A 7,449-nucleotide genomic window follows, 5' to 3' on the forward strand; every position below is an offset into this window, starting at 1 on the left:
ATAGTGGCATTGTAATGCGATGGTAAATATATCAATCAACCAGTCCATCATTTGATACACATCGTGTGTAATATACTACTGTACAGTATATTAAGGCTAGTTGGCATATATCTTTTGGTAACTAATAATGGCGTTAACACAATACCCACAAAATTACCCCATACGCATCAATCGTCTTGTACTATCCCTCGTTACTTTGTTAACAATGACAAAAATGTTGAACTTCACATGATTGTATCTTTTTATTTTATAATTATCTGTACAGAAAAGGTAATGTTTGATTCGATTTTTATTTTTTGATGCCGACATCAGGAGGAGGAACCTTTCTAAAAATCATATACGTAGCAGAAATGTTAACTGCTATCTGTCATCTGCAAACCCAAATCTCACCGAAAAAGACATTTAGATAGTGGGATGCCGTCTTAGTTTTATAATTCAATTGGACCCAGTTGCCGAACGAAAACATTACTCAAGCTTAATTATAAGGAGATTCATCTAATATGACAGATAAATATGAAGGCGTGTCCGAGCGACAGTTTTATCATCAGAACTGGTTTGGCGGTGCAGCCGATATCATTCCCAACTATGATTTTCGAAAACCTTGAGCCAGTAAATGACAGTAAACATTATCATTACAATAGATATATGTATATAAAGAAATTAAGAAGACCTTGAACAGGCGAAGGTAATATTGCTCACACATTGGAAGGAATTACACGATTTATCTAAATGAAATAAATCTGCTTCCTTTCTCTATTCCTAATAACCGGTGATCTTACCGTTTTGATATCTTGTTTTTCAAATTTGTTAGACATTTTGTCTTCATTATTTCTTTTTTAATGGATATAATTGACATCTATTGGTTCACAAACCAATGAACAAGCCGGTAATATTTCTTTTGAGAAATTCCTACCTAATTTGCCGACCCGTTCTAGCGTAAATACATATAAGTGTTAAATGAGGTATGTACTGAGGCAGAATTCCCCACGCTTACTCATCAATGAGTCTATCAACCAGGGGATATCTTCATCAGCAATCTCCAACCATCACATAGTATCGGGCGCAGGATCACGAATGATTTGGAAATAATTGAGATATTGATGGAAGAGAAATATGTACTTTAGAAGAGTATTTATCAAACGATATCGGTACCGTTTAGAAACTATATTGCTTGTGTTTATTAACAGGGCATGAGTTTGAAGAGGCTGTAAACAAGAGGACAAACCGATTTATTCGTTCGTGACATTACTCGTTCATGAAAAAACCCAATTTATAAACATGTTGACCCTTATGATTTCAAATAATTCGATACAGGTGTGTCTATTGCTTTATTATCAAATTTATGGAATAATGTTTTATGTATATATTTATAAAGTACATAAGTAAAAACAAGAGTTTATTTAAGATTGGAAAAATGTTGATATTTGAAATAAACACTTTTAGATTACTGCATTTGGTTAGAATACACCGTGTTGTTTCACGGTCTGTTTCAAATCAAGGCTAATTGTAATGTGACGTCATCCTTATAGGCAGTATTCTGACATTTATTTCCTAAATTAATGTTTTCTGTGTGACTTTAATGTGCATTCAACTATGTATTCGACATAGGTTTTCCACCTTTTAATGTTTTGAAGTTTGAAATGTTACTCATTAATGGTCGTGTGATTCCGATGTCCTAAAATGTATTGTACCCGACACTTCAATGATTTGCCATACAAAACAAAATGATAAAACCACGACATGCTGTCTGTCCAAATAATTCTGACAACCAGATAGTCAAGGGCTAATTTGGAGGACACCGCCAATAGGCAAAAATAGACTAGACGAACGAAAAAGGAGATAGAGGTCCTAAGTGTTATAAAGGGGACAGCAGTTCAATTTGGTCTGGCAAATCTGGAATTGTGCAGAAGGTTATACATTTGTCGCAAAGTATTATCATCTTTCTAATGTTCTCGGAATCTGCAGCGGATATTGCAAGCTGACGCCACAATCAATTGTCATGAAAGGAGGTTGGAGGTAAAAACCAAAACCAAAAGTGAGACACTAAATATGCATTTCTTGTTGTCATATATCATATTCCTTAAAACAGAAACGTTAACATTATGGGGAAGGCGATTGAAGAAATTTCGTTACAATGATCCGAATCATTTGTGATGTTAAAACATATTTTATTGGTAATTTCAATGTACTTGCGATAGAATATTGCACGATGTTAGTCCGCAAATGTTAAAACGGATTGTCATCTCATACTTTGGCACATACAATCTATAGTACAATCAGGAACCTGTTTAAACCGGACTTTAACATATGACCCATTATTTTCATTCAAAATAAATTGGAAAACTGTCTACTCATTGTAAATGTGGAAATTTTCGCGATGGCAATTTTTTTGAAAATCCATAAATCTAATGTATCTGTAATCTGTACATATATTTGAGTATGGATATTTTCGCGCTTATTCATTCAATGAAAAAAATGCGAGCATTTCCACATCACGAAATTTCGACTTTTACAGAAGTGAACTGAACACTGTACCAACATGAGTCCATACGTGTGTAAGGAGACACTTCATAGCACTGATGCTACTCCAATCCACACTGACCAAGGTGGCAAGGCGTGGGGATTACGGCAGGTGCATTGTCATAAACTGAGTTGTGACGGTTCCATATCTCATGTGTGACAAGTCAGTGTGTCGGTACTTGAGTTGCACCAATACCATTAGAAATCGTTTACTGTTGCGAACACGTGTAACGGCAATTGGTTACTCAACATTAGAGTATCCCTCCCCCTCCCCCTCCTAAACGATTTTGTACATCTATTACAACGTACGTGTTTGCTATCTATCCTTCTGTACCTCTCCCGTATGCATGATCTGTCACCAATTGAAGTCATTCTCCACTACTCGATCTCAAAAAGGTGCTCTCTTCCCGCCCTCACTTCGGCACCTCTCTTTCTCTTTCTTCCGGACCACCTCAGGGCATACATACGTAAACCCAAACAAACCAACGCCTACATTTTCATCTTTCATTCTTTGTTTTCCTGCTTGTATCTTACTTAGCAACGCACCCTAACACTGGTTTTGAGTGATATTCAATGCGTTGATGTAATATGTATTTCGAATTGCTAGGCAATTAAATTCCAATAATGAAAAAACGGTACCTGCTTCTATTTCTTTCTAAACGCACCACAAGGACCCTTGAACAACTGGTTGGAGACTCATTATACCGTGGCCTGACGGGATATCAGGTTTAGTGTTGTGAGCTCGCTGTTAAGTCCGCTCAGTCCCAGCCGTCAACGCAATGTAATGATCAGGAATACATGTTGATGACTTTAGAAGGAACGAAAAACAAGCAGTTTAATTTCTGTGTGGAGAATATAGTTCCAACTAATTGGATTCTATCATCCCTACTAGAAACTAGGATCTGCTGTTCTAACTTACATGTACAGTACAAGTCGTAAAAGGCGACTATGATTGACGATTTTATGCCTTTCCCCCGTTTTCCTACTGCATTTTCGACCTTTCGTAGCTTCATATTAGCATTTCCCCCATTGTATCACTGTGCGGCTGTGATCATCTATGTCGATGATTTACTGTTTCTATCAAATCAATCAGCCATTCGGGGAACAATATGAATATATAATATAATGCTATGCTTCAGAAATCCAGGCACTATTGAAATCGGTTATAAAATTGTCACTTTTAATTTTAGACGAAAGATCAGGCGTAATTTAGTCTAAACTGTACACGTATAACTTGTCTACTGTCAATAGTACTTTTGCTGTTAATGACGTCTATCTACTTCGTCAGATTTATACATTTGTATATGTAACATCGTATATCTCGGCAGCTTTGGAACAAACAATGTATGTCTAACATCATTAAACGAAACGTGCAATTTGTCTTAAACTCTCTCGCGAATAAGAATTCACGAAAATTAGTATTAATATTATGCATGTACATTGTAAAGGAAGATTTTTGAAAAGGAATTTACATGAGAAAGATCAAATGAAAATTCCTTTTTAAAAATTCAATATATTGTACCGACTTTTTGAAATCGAATTCGTTTGTATTCTCTTCACGCTAAGAACTCATAATTGACCCAATTTTAGATACCAACTTTGTTCGTATGGATTTTAAAAATCCGCTGTCTTTATCCTATTATCTTTATGTAACAATCATACAGACCGATTGATACTTAACATTTTTGCTGAAGTGATGTTGCTTCCGTATAATGTTTTTAACTATTGAAACGATTTTAATTAAACAACTAACCTTGGCAAATCTTTCAATTTTACTTTCCTACTTTCGACGACGATGTGTTATCTTTATATAACAAAAATTAATTGACCAGATTGATAATATAAGCAACCCTGAATTTGAAATCAATGACAATACAAATTCAACTTAAATTTATCTTAGCTTACAACATGACCAACAGGGATGGCTTTCTAATAAGCCATACGACAAGCGTGACGATTTCAAACTTCCTGACGTGAACTTTCCCTTTCTTGAAATCATCACCCCTGTTTACTAACCTACGATGTTAACGTGTCTTAGTGGACACGGTCTTATGGGTTTACTCTGAAAAACACAATTTCCGTGGTAAATGACGACGGCTGACGAACAATATCCATATGCAAGATAAAGGTAGATGATTTTGAATATGCTCATAAGTGTGACTGCTGTGTCGTTGTTTCTATCCCGACTTTTACTTTGAGAACGTAACATTATTTGAATTTGACCTAGAGCTACATCATGGGTGTAGTCGTCGATGGAGCAGCAGACGCTTACCCTTCCGGAACACAAAGTCTCATTCTCTTTGTACTTTGCCATGAGTCTTCATATAAATCTGCCCTGTATTCTTGTTATGCACATCAATAATAATGGCTTCCCTGTTCCACTAGTAGATGGCATCACTCTTTATATAGTTGATATTGTCACCATTCCGTAATGCACATGTAACACCTAATGCGTTGGACAGATGCAAGTTTTGCGGTTTTCACGAGGGACACTTTCGAGAATATGAATCTTTCATGAATATAAAGTCCAAAGGTAATTACCATTAATATTCAAATGACATCCTCTAAATCGCAAACTCAGTATCTGCTACTAGTTATGTAAGATATAGTTTGAGAAACCATGAACACATGTAAATAAAATGGTTTACAGTAACTGTGTATGGTTATAAATGGATCCAATATTTCACCTACATTTCGTAATGATGGCACAGCACAGACATCTTTCATTCCAAGAAAAATATGTTAGAATGTAATTTCCTCTGACACTCAAATTGCCTTTTGAACATTTCATGTAATGAACATTAAATGGCTGAAGACCCCAGCAGTAAAACAAAACTTTTCAATGTGTTGTTAGCTTTACATTAGAAATTTCAAAATCTTTTTGACAAAAAATTATTATTGAAATCTGCAAATATATTTCTAAATTCAAAATACATAATAAAAAAAACAAAGAATAATTTGAAAGATAACGATTTGTTGCTTTCGTAAATAAGTACTATTATTTTAAATTCAGATAAAGTGCAATAAAGCTAACAACTCGCAGCACAAATGATCCATGTGTACAGGTTATGCTAAGGGACCTTGGGCTAACACTTTTACCCAATAATGCCATTCGAACACGTTTTGACGTCAAATATTAATGTCTGAATTCTTTTCTCAAATTGGATAGCCCAAATATAGTTTATCTCCAACGATCAGATCGATACCAGGAGTCGCTTTACTATATATGGCATCCATTTTAGCAAAATGATAATAATTTGAAGAAGCAGTTGGTTTGCCGCTGGGCACTCATGAAATTGTTTGAGCTCATATGAAAAGAAAATTCTAAACAAATAATTACTAATATTCTAAGATCGTGTTCGAGTCTGTAGGTCAGCAATAGCGATAATGTCTTTTGGTCGACTGTATAATGCAATTTACGTAATTGGCAAAATTGTATTAAAATAATTATTTTAACAAAAGTTATTATTTAGAATCATAAAAAAAATCAATTCCAACGTCATTTTTACTGCTAATTCCATGTTTTCATGTATGGTTATTCTCAATTCTCCTTCTATTCAAGGATTTTGGAAGACATAGGGAATATTGCATTTAGAAAGAAGCTTCTTATCGGTGCATTTAAGCTTTCTTGGGAATGATGGATAGAGTACGCCCAGGCGGTCGTTTACGCATCTGAAATTAAAAGTAGGATATACAACTAGATAAAGTGACATTCCATGGCGTGGTAGCGATGATCTGCATACCTGGTAATGCTATTGAAGCAAATAGATGGTTAGAAATTCCCCAAACGAAGTCTCTTTAATATGGAGATTACAGCAGTGACTTTCGAGGACGACATTTAGGGCGACAAGGGAGGAGTGTAAATTGTTCCTCTCCAGTCCTTTTACATCCTAAATCCACAGGGAGTAACAACGGTCGGCAGAACCTCAGACAGTTATACTGGAGGGTCACAATCAAACAGCCAGCTCACTAAATATTCATGAATTCATTGGAAGTTTATTGACCAATCCAGGTGTTTTTTGGCCACACCGTTGTCTGTAATCGGTTTTCTACCCCTCTGATTTTTGCTGGCGATCAGACAAAACTACAGATACATTACAATGGATAGACTATGACTGACATACAATTAAATAGTCTGGTCTCTTGGTAGCAATATCCGCAACGTAAAGATAACCGAATCACTTTCCTGTGGTAATATTTTGGCCCGTGTTGGATGCCACGTTTAACGCAAGTGACTGTAATGCTAGATAGGTACACCTACAGTTGTCTGACCGGTCATTCTACATATAACTATATCCGGTAGTTCAGTAATGAGAGTAACTGCGCAAAACAGTTTTCTTGACGAAACGTTCGTTTTGAAAAAAATAATAACAATATTCATAGAAAGCGAAGTAAAAGCAAATAAAAGAAAAAAATGAAGATGCAAATATCCAGAAAATCCTGATAGTTAAAAAGGTCTCTGCAATAGCGAATCAACTGTGATAAAACTCATCATGTTTGAAATCAATGTGACATTGTGGCTCTGCGAGTTCGAATATTAACGTTTTAGTTATGTGAAAATGCCTTCTCCGAGATATTTCGAAGACATTAATGGTCCATCGCAAGCGATTCTAAACTCCCGTTGGAGTCTTTAGAAAATGATAAAGAATCCACAGACGAAAATGTTATTAAATCGTATTCTGTTAAATAGTTTGAGTACAACACCTGTCTAGTTTGATATACATTTAAATATACCTCATCTCTGTGTCATCATGTTAAACTCATCCATCTTATGACCATGAGACAAAACATCATATCGCCTGGTAGTGCTTGCCTCGCGTAATGTGTGTAGAATTATCACCCTTTAAAGAAGTGTCACCTTTCTTCAACAGATACCATAACAACCTGATCAATATTACATTTATCTAGTATGTTATATCTTTTTCGGTA

The sequence above is a fragment of the Mizuhopecten yessoensis genome, unplaced genomic scaffold (genome assembly GCF_002113885.1).
Source record: "Mizuhopecten yessoensis strain PY_sf001 unplaced genomic scaffold, ASM211388v2 scaffold11179, whole genome shotgun sequence".
In the NCBI taxonomy this organism is placed as follows: Eukaryota; Metazoa; Mollusca; class Bivalvia; order Pectinida; family Pectinidae; genus Mizuhopecten; species Mizuhopecten yessoensis.